The 17,426-nt window shown below is 38.5% G+C and overlaps 1 long non-coding RNA gene across 1 annotated transcript in view; it reads left to right on the forward strand.

Moving 5' to 3' along the window:
- The first annotated feature begins 4,818 nt into the window (after positions 1-4,818).
- The window catches only part of LOC124060202, a 40,063-nt gene continuing 27,455 nt past the window's right edge, over positions 4,819-17,426 (forward strand). Inside the window, exons 1-2 of the long non-coding RNA XR_006843534.1 lie at positions 4,819-5,095; positions 11,196-11,278. This is a non-coding gene — a long non-coding RNA (uncharacterized LOC124060202). The remainder of the gene's footprint in view (positions 5,096-11,195; positions 11,279-17,426) is intronic.

A 17,426-nucleotide genomic window follows, 5' to 3' on the forward strand; every position in this document is an offset into this window, starting at 1 on the left:
CAAAGCACTATGATTAGACAACTATTTTGCTTTGTTCTTTGTTGAGGCTACAGGCATAGACAGTAATTCCAAAGGACCCAGAAGCTTTCACTGAATACATCTGCTAAATGATATTTATCTGAAGGAGGAAGTGTGTCCCAGTTCCATAAAATAAAGTAAACTCTGCACTAATGGTGAGAGTGCTCCATTTCTGCAGTTCATACACAAGAAATGAAGGTATTTGGTGCATTCAGGAAATCTCAGGTGGCTAGTGCTCACATCACAGGACCCATCAGCCTTGTTGTCACTCTCAATTCGGCCTTGGACTGAATCTCCACAGAAAAACCTGAGGAGGAAAAAAAAAGGAGGTGTAGAACAAAGCGGACACTGCTGAACAGCCATTCAGCATCAAAGGATCCAACCCAGAAAACTAACAATCACTTTTAGAATGAGAGGTGTGCTGTGCGCCTCATCTTTCAACCTCACTGACCTCCTGTTTTTGTGTAGTCTCCTACAGACTCCAGCACTCCGTCAGCCCAAGACAGAAAAGCTCTTCCTGTCTGCTTTCTGTAGCTACAGGAAACTGGGGAAGAAACATGACCTGTTAACACAGACACACGGTTTCTCATGTAGAACGCAGGGCTTGTGTAGAACATTCAAAAGCAGAGCTTAAGCCGCCATGATTAACCCTGTGAGTGTGCCATGACTGTGTTTATAGGTCATCTATAAAGGGGAAGATATCACCCATCTCTATTGGAGGATGAGAGTTTAAGGTTCGCCCAAAGCTTTTTCATGTCTCTGTTAGATTTGAAAAAGAATCTTCTTTGATTCGATTTGTTCAGGGTGTAATAAAATGCAAATTAATGCTTCAAAATACACCATCAGTATATGTTTTGGGAACACTACAGACCCTAAAGGCCTACAGTTTTTAAATGAAAATTTTCAGAGCACATGCACTATGTTAGTGCAATGCTGCTGTGACAGAACAGTTTGAGTAATATAATTACTGGTTACAAATAATGATACACAAGGCATCATTAAGCACAGGGCTAGCATAGCAATATGCTAATATAGTAATATACAATTACATTACATGGAAGTGTTAAAATATATTCTGCCTGAAACTCTGACCAGTGCTTGTTGTAATCAGGCCTCTTGGTGAAAACATTTGACTATTGAGAGCCAGTTCTTCCACTTTGTAATCTCCTCTGTCATCTCCTCCTTGACCCTCTGTGAATGACTGGAGTTATTGCACATTTTGTGCGGAGGCAGACAGAATGATAAACTGACACAGAGACAGCTCTTTGTATTATGACATGATGACAAGGAAGACGGATCAGTTAAGAGCTCAATTTGTTCTGATGTCTGCACTCCGAGTCCCCTCACCTAAAAGGGGCTACATGATGGCGTAGCAAGATGATGGCTGGAACTGACCAAATAAAGGCCTAATTACAGTGTGACAAACCACCATTTCCGTTCTCTGCTCTTTTTTATTTTTTTTGGCAAGTATTACACTGATGTTATCATGAGTGACAGAACAAAAGAATAATTTTAAAGAGGGTAAAACCTGTCTTGTTACTTAAAGTGGGGTCCATCTCTTTGCTACCCATGTAGCTTTCCTCAACTTAAGTGCTTTCATTCTCAGCAGTTTCTTTTCAAAGAATGGAAACTGAGTCTGTGTCATAAGAACTATCGTTGTTGAGTGAGAATAACACATAATCACACTCAAATCCATAAGCCAATTTTTATTGTGCTAGTCATTTATTAATTCACCATGACGCATTGATATCTGATTTGGGATTATAATGACCGATGACAAAATGAAACTAATAATGGATTTTTGATTTAGACCCAAAGCTCATTGAGGACAGGCAGGTTATCTGACATGACAGGGAGACATCTGTATTCATCTGTTTGTGTGTGTGTCTCTTTTGTGGTTTGGAGTGGTGGAGTGATTATGTTTGTGAGGAAGGTCACACTTCGTGACATATCAGAAAAGCAATATTCCTTAAAGTTCAGTGTATTGGCGGGAGGAAGACCACAGCAGGACTGAAAGGATTGTACGATGTGACCTTGATAATCATCTGTTGTTCACTTGCACTAAGTGTATCTCTGCTGGCATGTGTGTGTGTGTGTGTGTGTGTGTGTGTGTGAGTATATTTGATTTTATTTCAGTACGGTATGTCCATACTGTTGTAATGGCATCTGAACTCAGTCATGTAAGCATTCAACTGGCAGCCTTTGACATACTGAAGCACGTTATATGCATATGGAAGCAGGTGTATGCTTTTCTTCAGGAAATAATAACATTATAATATCGGTATCACGTGTTGTAGCGACATGTTAGAAAATTATATCCTTTTAATGTATTGTAACCATGAATCTCACATTATCTTGGAAATGAGATCACAGTGCAGCTTCTCTGGCTCGCTCAGAGATGTCAATCAAACTGTTACATACTGTTATATTTTCCTGTTGTTTCCTGAACATACCTGTGGCCTACATGCATTACCTTGCATTAGTTATTTCCAGCCTGTATCTTAGTTTCCCAAATCTTTCCGTTGTTATGATTGATTGCATTCAAAATGTATCCACGCTGCTGCACAGGTTTTCAGACCCCTCAGCTGATCTGCTGCTTTTCAGCACACACGCACACACACACAAATGATGCATTACAACTGCCTAATAGGGAAAAGGCTAAATCAGTAAAAACATAATTCAACAAGAATCTTCTCTCAAAAAACTATTAAGTGTCCTAAATGAACCTTCAGCCAAATTTGGAACAGTTTTGGATTTCTGTATTTATTTTCTGTCTGTGTTCTTCTCGCTGGTTTGAAGTGGAAGGGATTGTGTTGTAATGTTAAGAAAAATACCCAGTTTTCAGCTATAATTGCTTAAGATGTCAAATTCCTTATTATTATCTTACTATAGAATTTTATTCTTGCACAGTTTATGTAGGCTAATATCAGGACTGAACTTTTTTAGACAATTTTGCCAGGCCAAAATTTTTGTTTTCTGTATGACAACTCAGGCATGTTAATGCTAAAAAAAACTACGGCTACCACTTCTGAACACCATTGATGCCATTAAAACAAAATCTGGAGTGACTTTGGTGTGAATTAGAGTCGCTTTATCCTTGTTAAAAATCATCACTGAATTTAAGTGGGTTTAAAAAAGCAAATTTCTTTCAGTGAAAAGACGATAAGTTAAAAGTAACCTTCGTTTTGGATGAATTCTTTCCTTTTAGATTTCTGGAATGAAATGTTACTTGCTTTTAAATGACTTTGCTGGGACAGAATTAGAGTCAGAAAGGTCAAACTGCAATATTTTCATGGTTCAACTCTTATAACTGTAACTGTTTGCTCTTTAATACAACCTTATGATTATCAGCCCAGCCACTCTGCCCCCTGAGCTGCAGCTGCCTTGTTTTAGCCACTTTGCATGTATGTTTCTCCTTTAAAAATGATAATTCTTTTAGTGGTATTTTGAAATGTTATTTGAGCCTTGTTCTCAGCTGTGCCTTTGAAATTTTCCTGTGCTGCTTAGCAACAGTCACACACCTGCTGCTTCCCTCAGCTTTCCAACCGATGAGTCGATGCTTTTTACAGCCCAAATACTGCAGGCCTTCCCACACATGCTAAATGCCACACATCTAATCATAACAGTTTTGGTGCTGATAAAAAACATTTACCCACGGTCGCTGAAGTTGTGATTTTTGCATGGAAAGCTAGCTTGAAATGTAAATTTTATTGAGTTCATGAGCTAAAAATTCAGATTTAGATAAATATTTCGTTTAATTTTTTTCGCAACCATTGCCATCATGTTTTAAAATACCAAACCTCGATATTTCTTTGTTTCAGTAACAGCGACCCCTGAAACTTCATCTAGTCAGTCATCTGTCTTTAATGCATAGGTCTACCAAGCACAACAAACAGAACTCTAAAAGCACTGAACTTCATTCATGGTTGGGCAGTTGAACTGGGCTGCACCTTTCTGCTCAAGTCTAACTGTGCTGGCTTCACAGCCAACTCACCATCACGGACAAAACATTGGCAGAGTGAGAGGGCTTCAAAGACTGGGACGTCTCTACAAAGCAACGATTTGAGCTTCAGAAGCAGCTACAAAGGGACACCCATGGCCACCAGCCACAGTGTGCCTTTCGACGGATTGTGAATGTGTGATAGGACAGGATCATTTGTTTTGGGCAAAATGAAGGTTGTAATGTTGGATGAAGGTGCAGTCTTAAAAATTAGAATTCAAAAAGGGCTTATTTGAGAGCAGTGAGGACACACCAGTCAGTCAGTTTGTCTGCTGCTTTGGCCACAAAATAAATGACATTATTCTGTAATTTAAGAATAAGAATTTCCCCACTGTGGGAATAATGAAGGCCCATCTTATCTTATCTTAAGAACACAGACAATTGCACATTCTTTATATTTTTTTTCCACTGGAGAATAAAAAGAACAAAATAACATCACCTGCAGAAATGGTGAATTGTGAACCTTAAGAAGTAGCTTAATACCAGGATGAAAAGCAACATTAAAACTCTGTTGCACCTGTGACTACACCCTTTCACCAGAAAAGAAAATTGATATCAGACAGTTCTGAAAATCATTAGGCAATAGACTGGTTCAGACTATATTACACCACATCTCTGATTTAGCTAATATTTCAGTGTCTTTTTAAGCTCTGTGGTACATCTCCTGTGTCTTATTGTGCTTTTGTGCTTCCTGTTTTATTTTTGCGAATCCCCTGTTGTGTTGGTTTATCTGTGTCTCACTTCCTGTCTTTGTTCTTTTCCCTCCAATTTTGATTGCTTGCTCTGCCCTGATTGGTTTCACCTGTGTCTTGTCCCTTCCCCTATTTAAGCCCTGACCTGTCACTCCATTGTGCCAGTTTGTAATGTTCTGTTGTATTGTGTTGTTCTTTTCAGCAATTCCTTGTGCCTGCCCACATGTGTACTGAACTTGATTTAAGTCTTTGAGTTTCACTGATGTCTGTATCCAGTCATGAATTTGGACTCTGCTCACTGTGGCCAAACAGTTGTGCCACTTTGTGGAAGTCAGAAAAGACCATCACCACTGCAGGTCAACAAAAACAAGATGTTCAGTGGCTGGTAAGTTACTCTTCAACCACAGTAATCATGTTTGTACATGTGAGTGTTTTAAACAATGTGACATCAAAACAAAGAAAATTACACAAGCCAAAAAAGTTTAGGCAATAATAAATTATGCTGAACGAGTTTTCTTTTTAATAAACAAGCAAATCATATAATTCGAGTAGTTGAAGATTAGAATGCACTACTGCCATATGTTGCTATACACAAGTGTCATCATCTTGTTTGACTTGAAAAATGTAGCTGCTTAGGATTCCACTGCAGACATCTAGAGGGACATAATCTACTGTTGTATCACATCGGAGGCAAAGGCTACTTTCTGCTATAAATGATCAAAACTGTAGCTGTGCTTGTACACTAACTAAAAAGCTATTTATGTTATTAGAGGCAGCTTTCCAGCAGCATTGTGTTGTCGGTATGTACAGCATGACACCAAAAGCAGTTGGTGAACATTCTGTGATTTTTACTTCCCATTGTAAACTGATCATAAAAAATGTATTGAAAGAGGACCTTTTAGGAGGTTAGATATGTTGATATCCTCTGTTAACCTTGTTATGCAGTATTCCTGTCCACTGCACCACCACTGCAGGAGACAACATGCAGACTGCAGATGGGAATTTGGGTATTTTTTTTTTTTTTTTTAATTTTGTTCTTTGATTGACTGATGATTAATTAGATGTACACAGGCACTTTCTGAAATCCTTACAGACACACTTTATGATGATATTCTAGCAGGCTATCATCATCCCCCTGTCAGACAGTGTCGGACATCTTCTAATTGTCAGATGCCGCCTCCTCTCTTTTCGAACACGCTGCATTAATACATTCACTTCAGAAAAGGCATCTGAAATTGAGTGATCATTCAGGGTCACTCTCATTTCAGAGTTAATTTACAAATATAGTTACAAATGCTGAACCAGACTTTTATGCTGTAACTGTCTGTCTGAGTCCAACCAGACTTTGCACCTCAGTAAGCTAAGGAAATAATTGTTATATTTAAAAGCAGGTCACAAAAAAATACACAAATGATGTTGGTTAATATTTTGTTGACCAATTAGCATTTGTTACTGATAATGCTGATAGTTATATTGGGGGGGATTGAAATGATCTTATACCGCATTTTAGCTGTAAAAGACTGTTCATGCACTGTAAGGTCCACCTAACATCATCAGGTTACTAAATCCTGTTATTTTTCCCCCATCTTGCTCCACCTACAGAAAGCAATTTTAGACCCATTTCTAATCATCCTTTCGTGTCTGCACTGTTGATAAAAGTGGTTGTTGGGCACCTCACAGAGCATCTGTTCACTATTTTTGAGCAATTTCAGTCTGAGTTCAGATGTAAACACTCTACTGAAATACACTCACAGGGGTAGTAAATGATTTGTTAATAGCTGTGGGTTCTCATCTAACATCTGTCCTGTATTTGACACTGAGGACCACAAGGTCCCCTTCTATCTTCTTGAGAACTGTTTCTCTCAAGGGCATGGTACTAGTTCTGTCTGACAGAACTCTGCATAATGTGTAGAGCCGATCAGTACTGGAGTATTCTCGGGTTAAATGTAGTGTCCCATGTGGATCTATATTTGACCTGCTTCTGCTTTGTATAAATGCTGATTTTTGGTCACATCTTCAATTAATAGGAAATACATTGCTTTGATTTTATGGAGATGTTAAAATCTATCTCTCTGCACCTTTTGATGTTGGAACAGTATTTAATTGGGAATTAGTCAGTTGTGGTTGACTGCATCCTGCATTTTAATGCAAAATAAATAAATAAAATATTTGACCCAGTTGGCATCTTGAGAGTATGACCACGTCTATTTATTTTTTTTTTTAAATGTAAGCAACATTGCAAGCAAAATTCCTAAATTTTCTTATTTACTGGTTTTTATATTGCAGATTATGTACTGCCTTCCACTTTGGAGGAGATTCTGACGTAAACCCAATAATTGCTGCAGGGATTACATATCCCTACTGACCTGGGAGTGCCTTGGGATCCCCCCCCCCCCCCCCCGAAACAGCTGGAAAATGTTTCAGGGGAGGGATGCTTAGTCAAGGTAGAGCAGATTTCTGTTTGACCTACAGACCTGAAAATGGATTGGCAGTGGCTGCTTTCCCTGTTTTATATTTTTAAAAAAACATTGCTCTTTACGGTCTGTCTCATGGCTGACTTTCTGTCAGTAAGTTTAATCTTTAACCATGCTAGGGGCATGGTGTTGGGGTTTTTAGTATCAGTCTGTTGGTCCACCACTTTCCTCTAGACTGAATATCTTGATACATGTCAATTGGAATGATAAATTTTGTACATGTATCCATGGTTCCTAAGGGATAAATCAATCTGCTTTTGGTCTTCCCCTGAGTTTGCCTCCACCACCACCAGCAGGTCACAGTTTTCTCCTATCCTGTGAAATACACTACACAGGCAAAAGTATCCAGACACACCTCTTCATGGGGCTGTTTTTCAGGGGTTGGGTTTTGCCCCTCCAGTGAAGGTAAATCTTAATGCTTCAGCATACTAAGACATTTTGGACAATGCAATGTCACCAAAGTCCCCCATTGGTGTAATGGTCAAGTGTCCCAATACTTTTGTTTTGATAGTTTCTCACCACCTCCTGGAAGGATTGGCGGGATCAGTTCTGCTAGTATGGATGTGACATGGATGTTGAGTCTACATAGCAAGTAGTCCTTGATTCTCAGTCCTGACTGAGAATCAAAGTCAAAGATGTGTAGAACTGCAGATGACAGTTTATTTCCAAGTTGTACTGAAAGTAAGGGATTCAGGGATATTTTTCTGTATTATTTTCAATCAGTTATATTGACCCTTAGAGAACTTCAATCAAGAACTGGTTATGAGTTAAGCTGAACCAGGCCCCAGAGCATCTAATGAGTTGCACATAAAGGAGATTTGTCATCGCATCTTTCTGGTTCCTGCAAGTTTTCGCTTACCTCTGAAAAACATTTTTTTTTTTTTTTTTTTTAAAAATAGAAACTTAATTAAAGTTATCATTAAAGCTTTAATTTAACCGTACAAATTCTTAAATCAATTATGCTGTATTCATTTGCCAAATGTCTTGGTCCGTAGTGATTTGCAATAGGTGCGATAAATCTATAAGTAACATTTGCTATACTAAATCAAGTATAAAAAGTAGATCTTCTTAAAAAGAAACATCAAAAATGCAAGGTCTTGTGTCTGTACATTATGTGCTGTCTTTTGCATAAGCCTCACTGAGGAGCGCAGAACTGAAACGACATCATTATTGCAGAGTTACAAATGGAGAAGATGGATTTTTACAAGTGCTTTCATAAGTGCACAATCACCATAGTTACATTTCACCTCTTCTGTAGGTGTTTTACAAAACAGCATGTCACACAGGGTGGGGGGTGATCACAAATAAAACTTCATATCTACAGAGAATCCTAATTAAAGACCAACAAAAACAGCATATAAACAGAACATTGTACATATAGTAGATAATCTCAGATCCATGAAATCTTAAAGAAATGAGCAGTAAAGCTGTGTGTGTGCTAATGATCATAATTAGTGTATTATTTCTGGATTTCATTTTACAGTGTTATTTCCTCTTGTTCCACAATACTGCTGACTACATGATGCCCACATTTGACTGATCGAATCAAGTTCTTAAATTATCTGATCTAATCCCTACTGAAAGTATATACTCTGTCAGCATAATGCACTTCACTTCGATGTGTTTTGTGTGACCACCAGTTAGGCTGTCACGGGAGATACTGTTAAAACTGTTAAAGCATAAATGTGGGTCGACAAAGAATTTAATCAACCGCTTGTTTGACAGAATTTCATTACAGGCCTCAGAAACTTAATACTTTATTGCCAAGCTATTGTATTCAATAGCATAAAAGGTATTATTGAGTCCACCCCTGAATTCGCTTATACTATAATACTGACTCACATTTCATGCTTGAAATAACCCAGATGATAGGCAGACCATTCCTGAGATTTCAGATGGGGTACTGAGCAGACAAAGCAGAGCATTAGTGAGGGGAACCTTAGACTGTTCTGTTTACAGAAAGCATACCCATTCACTTCATTTTAAGGCGTAAGGTGTTTCTGAAATATGACAGGGATGGGCGTTTGTGAGTGTTTGTGTATGTGCATGTGTGTGTTATAACTGACGGGAAGCAAGAGGAGAGGCGAAAGATGAACATGCTTTATGGCAGTAGTAAAATTCTCCATGGTCCGTCTGCTAGGGAAGAGCCAAGGGCAGAATGTTTATAGCTCCCAAACATTATAAACTACCTCTGTGCATTTACCTCAAGCTGCTGTGTTTGGCCAGCCATGTCCCTCTGCGGCAGAACCGGCGTTGGGATGGCGTGTCTCTTCTTGAATACTAACTATACCTCTGTTTCACTATCGTTAAATGTATCTTTACTATTTCCAGCCTCATCCTCGTCTGCTGCTAAAGTCAGGAGCTCAGAGGTCTGATTTCATGCAGTGAATATCAACTGCTACGCAGCCATATTGGTTGAATGCTTGCGTGTCCTTGTCTATTATTGAATGCAGTACAAGCAGGAAAAAAAACCAAAACAATGAATGTCTCACGTTCAATTCTCCTGGAGTAAAACTGCAGAAATACGCATGTAGCCATTAGAAACTGACTGATCACTGTTAGATGTGTGAGCTGTTAATCTGGCTGTGTGTGTCTCAAGGGACATGCTGAACAGGGGCTGATTTATGAAAGTCAAACTTGTTATCTAATTATTGTAATAATGGCATTGAGCTGTGTCCACTTCATTATCTGATCTTCATCCAGATCCAAAAAAAAAGAGAATTTAAAGGAAAGTTCAGTATAAATACAGCTGTGACACAGAATGTAAAGCACCTTATTTTGAAAGGATCCTTTAAAGCGACTTGAGGTAATGTTTGGATGTTGTCATATTTGGAGGAATGTAGACTGTTTTTCCTTTTGTTGTTGAGAGTAAGTCCTCAAAGACAGTTATGTTATACACTTACCCATACTGTACTTGTATGAGTAGAAGTCGAAATTAGGAACTTAAAATCTAGCCTACCGATGTCTTGGTAACGCCTGTATGTAACACTTGCCTTACAGGCCCGTCTAGTCCTCCACCCACTTTGAGTTCAGCTATTGATGATATGATTGTGAATTCATCATATGCACAACACCCTCAGAGCTACAATCTGTTGTGCCAGGTGAAAACAAACAGCGGAGTTTTATCTCCATGTGTACACCCAGCAGTCACAACATCATACCATGGGATGAACTGATCTGTGCCCATGAATTATGTTTAGCTGCCATATGTTTCCCAAAGTCAAAATATGTTATGTTTTTATTGCTCTGCAGCATGGAGAATTGGCAGCACTGCCTCCTGGTAGCAGGAGTAGGACCTTTCTTCATAGTGTGCAGAGTACTTCATGCAAGCCTAAGTCCTGGTGCACAGAGGCACTCCATCTGAATCCTAACACCATTTTACACTCAGACTCTGAAAGCTGCTGTCAAGGGATACAAGATTTATTTGCCTGTAATTGCCTAATTTTGCCTTTCCTGCAGGCTCAGAGGGAGCCGCAGCCCACCGATAGACAGCCTAACCTTGCCTACTGAGGAACAGTCCAAGGATGTAATGCTGTCAGAGTCAGATAGTCCTCGTTGGTGATTTATCATAACTGCCTCCCTCCCTCCCCTCCCACACTTCTCCCTACCCTCGGCTTAAACAAACACTTAGTGAGTTGTTATGGCCCCGCTCATCGTAGGTAAACTCCGCTGAGTGTTTGTCGCAGCACAAAGGAGGCATCTGTTTGATCGAGGTAACGCAGAGCTGAAACAAGAGTAGAGTTATTTTGAATGGCTGCAACAGACACTGTATGGGTTGTCAGGATCAATATCCCCATCTGAACAAGCAAGCAATGCTAGTGTCTTTTGCTACACTGGGATGGATTCAGGTCAATGACGAAGGTTCACTGACTCTGAGTGTTTACTCTTGCTAGGTGCCGAAAATGGCAGCCCTGGGAGGAAGAGCAACATGACACTTCCGAAAACCCAATGACCTTATTTTAAGAATGCCATTTTGAAATCCATACTGATGCAACTGTTTGCTTTTTGCAGGTGCAGAATTCGAAAAAGTACCAATATGTACCAGTAATTCCGTCAGACTTTCAACAGCACGCAAATACTCTGGGTTAAACAAGGTAAGACTATGCTGTTCTATTTTAAGTCATTCAGACAAGAAGAAAGTCTTTTTTGTAATCCTCTTTTAATGGAATTTGTACTTGGGACATGTTAAAATAACACAGCAACTAAAAAGTAGACTGCTATGTGATCACACAGAGATGATATATAAGCTGAGGTTCATGATGCGTGAAGCCTACAGCCTATTTTTCACTGTGCATGTGGCAAAGTATGCCCAATTTTATTGCTTATCTACAGTCACTCACTGGCTTTAGCTGGGATAAGACTGGGCTTACTCTGTACACTGCTCATGCAGTTGTCAGATGTTCTTAAGCTTATGGCTCAAGTGCAAAAATATTACAAACAATTCAGTTCACATATATACATACACACACACACATACACACACAAGAGGCCAAGTTAGTTAACAGGAAATGAATGTGTGTAGAAGCAGCGAGAGGTTCAGTATCTCATGGGAAGCGTCCCAACAGACTAGTCTGTGGCAGCATAACTAAGGGCTGGCCTGGGTACAGCCCTAACTACGAGCTTTATCAATAAGGAAAGTTTTAAGCTGATTCTTGAACATAGAGAGGGAGTCTCTGGCTCCCGTTCTACTTTTGGATACTCCACAAGTAGCCCTGCAACCTGGAAGCGAAGTTAGTCAGATAAAAGGGTACGATACAATAGTACCTGATCATTGAGGGCTTTGCATGTGAGGGGAGAAAAAGGATTTTAAATTCAGTTCTGTTACAGGGAGCCGGTAGAAGTCAGTATGGGGAAAAATATGACCCATATAAATGTAAACATAAAGAATATTTTCCTTTAAAGCTAGAGGAAAAAAATATTGTGAATGCCAGTGGCATTGGCAAGTCAGATTCAGAAAAGGCTTTTATGCCAGAGAACTGGTGATTTTAATATTAGACGTGCTGATCAGTAACTTTAAGGCCCCGTAGTACGTCTCAACAGGTGTTTTTACTTATCTTGTCTGTTTACATGTCTTCTCAGGACTGCGTAGGAGTATACAGACTGTGCTTTTCTGACATTTCCCACACTGTCCTGTTTTGTTGAACCTGTTAGCACATGGCAACATTATCATTCTCAGCACACCAACATTTATGACTAAGAAAGTTTGGACCATAATCAGTTCATTTCAGTGCAATCGCCACAATCGGATGTTTTGCTTGTGGGTGTGGGGTAATTTTGTGCTGTGCTTCACCTTTCAAATTTTGACATGTGAAATTTCAAAATCATCACGACAGTGCTGACATTCGCTGGAATTGCAGGAACATGACAGTGCAGATTTAAGGTGATCTCTTAGCTTTGCTGTGCCTTCCAGTTCTAAAATCGTGCTCTGTTAAATGAGGAGCAACACTTGGTATCAAATTTGCCATGTGGCCACTATTCACTATACTGTGTATACTTGTTCTGTGCAACATGTTTGTACATTTGTTGGGCTGCAACAAATTTTTACTTATCAGTTAATCCTTTGATCATTGTCTTGATTGTTTTGGCTATAGCAAGATGTGTCCATTATAAAACCCAAAGATGTTCAATTTAGTCAGACAAAACAGCTATATGTGTATTTATTCTTTTCCCCTGTAAAGGGTTTTGTAATTTGTTAGGTCCTATCTAAACATTATTTTTATTATTATAATTGTTATTGCTTACTGTAATAAAAAGCTCCAGAACCACCCCTTTCACTTGGACATGCAAATGAATTTCACTGTTCCATCTAGGTACTTATTAGTTCAAAGGCTTTGGTCACCTTAGGTAATTTGGAGCATGCAATAAGAGAGCCAATTTTAACCAGAAGTCTAATTAGCCAAATATCTCTAGAGCACCTGTGTGGGTCTGCAGGGTCTTTCATCCAGTCTGTATATCCAGACTGTGTGGGGATTTTTATTCTTTCTTTTTTCCCCCCTGTCAGATGCAAATATCTCCATATTTTTCCTGCAGTCTCTTGTTCTCCCATGATTTTAGGTCTCTTGGACACCTTGTATTTTGCGCTGTAGCTCTTGGGTTGTTGTGCTGCATATCTTTATCTATTACAAACCACTGTCTGTAATGTCACAGTAGCTGAAATGCCATCAGGCTGCCACCGAGGAATACTGCAAATATGTTCTACTTCCTCCTGGAATATTAATTCAGCTTTAGATATGCAACACTTTCTTCTGTGAAACAATGTTCTGCGTGACCTTTATTAATAAATTCTGGTCTTATAAATAACTGCTGATGGAGATGAGAGCTTGTGCTCTAAGTGTTGACACTTTTCCTTTATGAGAAGGTCCTGCTTCCCCAAGGTGCAACCATAATTTGACCTCTCAATTTACACATTATGTTGATAATGGGTTCATTCATCAGTGTGAATTGGTTAGGTTAATTTTTTTTCCCCATCTCACAGAACTAAATGGCAAGATTATCTTAGCAAATTACGACTGATGAATGACCCATTAGGAAAATCAAGCATCTAGGGCAACGATCAAAGGTTACTTTATATGCTTGTGTTTGATGGTTATGTGGTCCATCTCTGCGTTGACCTTGTATCTGACCCCAGTAACGGCCTTAAAACGATAACATCACTGAAGTAGGAGCATTTTTACTCAATTCCATCTGATGTTTGTATGTGTGAAGAGGTTTTGTTCTTTTCAACATTTTTAAATGAACTTAATAATTTTTAATCTTGTATTTTCAATTTTGTTTTTAGTGTGCTGTGTTCATTTATAAGGATAACTTTACTTTCCACCTATTGAGCAACCTTAGGAGCGGTTTAACACTTAATAATTTTAGCTAAAAGAACACTTTGATTAATGTACTTTCAAGATGGATAACTTTTCCTATGAATACATAGTTTGCATTATTATGACGACATTTTACACTATTGTTTTTTTAAATTATTCTAATTATACATCAACCTCCACCCCCGATCACAGAAGCGTAATAAATGCTTACGTGTGCCTACAACTACTGTGTGTTACAATTTATTACACGTTTATTCACAGCACTGGTTATGAATTCTAAATAGGAGGAGTACAAGTAAATCTTTATCTCAGAACTTTTTAAGAATTTCTCAGTTTTCCTGTAAATAATCGGTTGTTACGAATTACAAGGAACATAGCAAATTCCTTAAAATCATCATTTTAATTAAATTAATACCTACTTTTATTTTTCTTATCTATGCTTTTAAATTATTATTCATTTATTTTTAAAACTTTCATCTTTGCAGGTTTAGCAGGCCTTACACGCACTGACTTAATGATAGTGTTTTTTGGAAAATGTCCCAGGAAATTATTTAGAAAATTGGAGACCTGAATAAATGTTTCCAAAATCATTAAATGGTTCTTATCATTTACTTTGTCAGAAGTGATAAGTGAAATAGACTAGACTAGACTTTCCAGCTCGCAGTCCATTAGGACATTTTGTTGTGGCAGTGGCTTGAACAGAGCAAATGAAGCTACAGGACTCTTTTATTGTAACTATGGTGATTAGACACTCAAAATAAATCTTTTGCGTCCCTTCTTGCCACAGTTCAGTCACTTTACTATTCCAGATGGGAAACTTCACTTGCATTCAGGGGCACAAGATAACAAAACAACCCAAGTACAAAATCAATACCAAAGGTTCAACAACAAAATCCCTGTAATAATGATTTTATAGCAACTGCAGTCTAATGCCTGCAAGAAAAGACAAGACATTTTGTTTTACACCAAAACTTCATCATTTTCTATGAATACAATGCTGAAACTTCAGGCTTTCACTTCATAGCAACAGATGATGTGATTAATATACTTCTGACGTCTTTATTCCATATAATTAGCACGGTGTCACTCAAATGGTGTAGTAACAGACTGCGTCAGCGCCTTGAGGTTGCCTACACAGTGTGAGTCAAATAGTTTTAAGTTACGTGCTGTGTGCATCATTGGCACAGACATACAAGTCTTGTTGAAATTACCAATGAGTTTGAATGGATGCTATGTGTATTAAATACACCTGCTGTGTTCACAGCATTGCTGCCAATGCGACATTTAGGCTTGTTGTTTTTTTTTTTTTTTCTTTTTTTAAAAACTGAATGTTGCTTGGAAATATTGGCAGCCACAGGGTTTGTTTTTCTGGGCTTGTTTTCAAAATGTGCTTGGTCTTTACAGCTTTGTTTTTGTTCCGCTGCTTAATACAGGAAAAAACAAAACGGCCAAACAATCTCAGACAGAACACGAGTTGTCAATCATTACCACCCACCGTCTGGCTCTGATACCTGCACACACTGTAGGACCTGTCTGCACTATCTCTGCCTGTGTATTTCTTTGAATTTGTCTGTTGTACTGCAGTACTTCTCAGCGACCAGCCAGTTCAAGCAAAAGACCAAATCACAGAAAAGGCTTAATTTATTGTTTCATTATAAAATATGTTAAAATCAAAGGGAGATATCTGTGGCTTGGGCTGATACTCTTAATCATACAGCTACTCCGGTGTGCCTGGAGTGAACCATGAGTGTCACCCAGATACACCTGCCTTCAACCTACTCAGTTAGTCACAACGTTTGGCTTCCATGCGGTGCTGTCGTCAGAATAAATTGCTGACATTGCACGTTTCTGCAAACCATGTTTCACCATGGCCATGTTACATTTGTATGTTTCATATGCATCAACACTTCTGATGCGACGTGCTTCACATATAACTCACATATGTTTCATTACGGTGGCATGACGCAGAGGGGAGGCAGGTACCATGTTTGGTATTTTTCCAGCTGTGGCAAACGACTGCAGCAAAAAACCCAGCCAGGCCTATTTTAAGCCTAAACATGCTAGTTTCTCTTTACTGAATGGTTTTCTTATGGAAACCTAACCAGTCCTTAATTGCAGCATTGCTACAACAAAAAGTGCACTGAACATTAAGAAAATGTAGTTTCAACATGTCTGTTAACTAACGTGTAACTTTAATGTAATATCCACGCTTTCCAGAAATGTGCTATGCTAACATTAATTGTGGCGATTGGGTTCCTCTCGCGCATGCACGCAATAAGCGTCAGTGAGGTATTGATAACAGTCTACACTGTCTCTCGCTCTCTCCCTCTCAAAAGAAAAAAGAGTCTATGGTGCCAAATAATACAGAGTATATTAATTAGAGAAATATTGTAGACATCAAATAAGGTTGAACAGAAACAGCAGGCATAAATGTAATAACAATGAGCCTTCACTAACAATCGAATTCAATTAAAATTTAATTGTTTCATTAAATGGTAATAAGCTGGCACTCAGAATGATTTGTTAACAAAGTTAAAATCAGATCAAGATGCAACTATTGCATTTATTTCCAACCTTGTTGTTGCAGCTCAACTTCAGAGAAGATCCAAAAACAATTAACAGGAACCGTCTTTCTTTCCAACTCTTCTTCAGATTAATACGAATCATGTTTTTACACACAAACCTGCAAAGTAATAATATTGATGAATTTTGGGGTCTAAGTTTTTTTTTTTTTTTTTTTTTTTTTTTTTAACGTGAATTTGTCCTTCATGCCATCTACTTTTAATACATTTAAACTATCATAAGTGAATACAAATACATTTTGATAACAACAGTTTTACTTCCACCCAAGCTCATCTTTGTCTTGTTATATTCATAAGCAATTAATTTGCACTGGCTGATATATTTTGTAGGAAACTATCAGTAAAAATACATGGCAGACTTATTGTTTTATGTTAACAAAGGTGCCAAGCCTTTAGTTACCTTTAAAAAATACTCCAACCTATCTGTTTAGTATTACAGACTCATCTCCTGTGGGCTAAAAAGGTGGCGGCTCAAAAATGGCGGAGTACTCCTTGAGAGAACTGAATTCACGTCATGTACTCAAACTTTGGACAAAATGTCCATAAAATCAGACTCTCTCTCTCAGCATAATCCACTTCTGCCTGTGAACCCCTGTGCTCACTCTAATGCACAGCTAAACACTCCATGTTTGTTTGCTGCCTGGGAACCCCAGTTTGTAATCTTTGAGCTTGGAGAGATCTTGGCATTCAGACAATGTCAAGCTGCGAGTTGCTTTAGATTTTGTCAGGACTGAAGTCAACATATTTGTGGCCTGTTGAAGTACTAGAGTAAATAAGCCTGGGATTGTCGCAGGTCTATGGAACTTGGAGACAAGTTAATGATCAAACTATGCGTTCAGGATATATAC

Source organism: Scatophagus argus, chromosome 1 (assembly GCF_020382885.2).
Source record: "Scatophagus argus isolate fScaArg1 chromosome 1, fScaArg1.pri, whole genome shotgun sequence".
In the NCBI taxonomy this organism is placed as follows: Eukaryota; Metazoa; Chordata; class Actinopteri; family Scatophagidae; genus Scatophagus; species Scatophagus argus.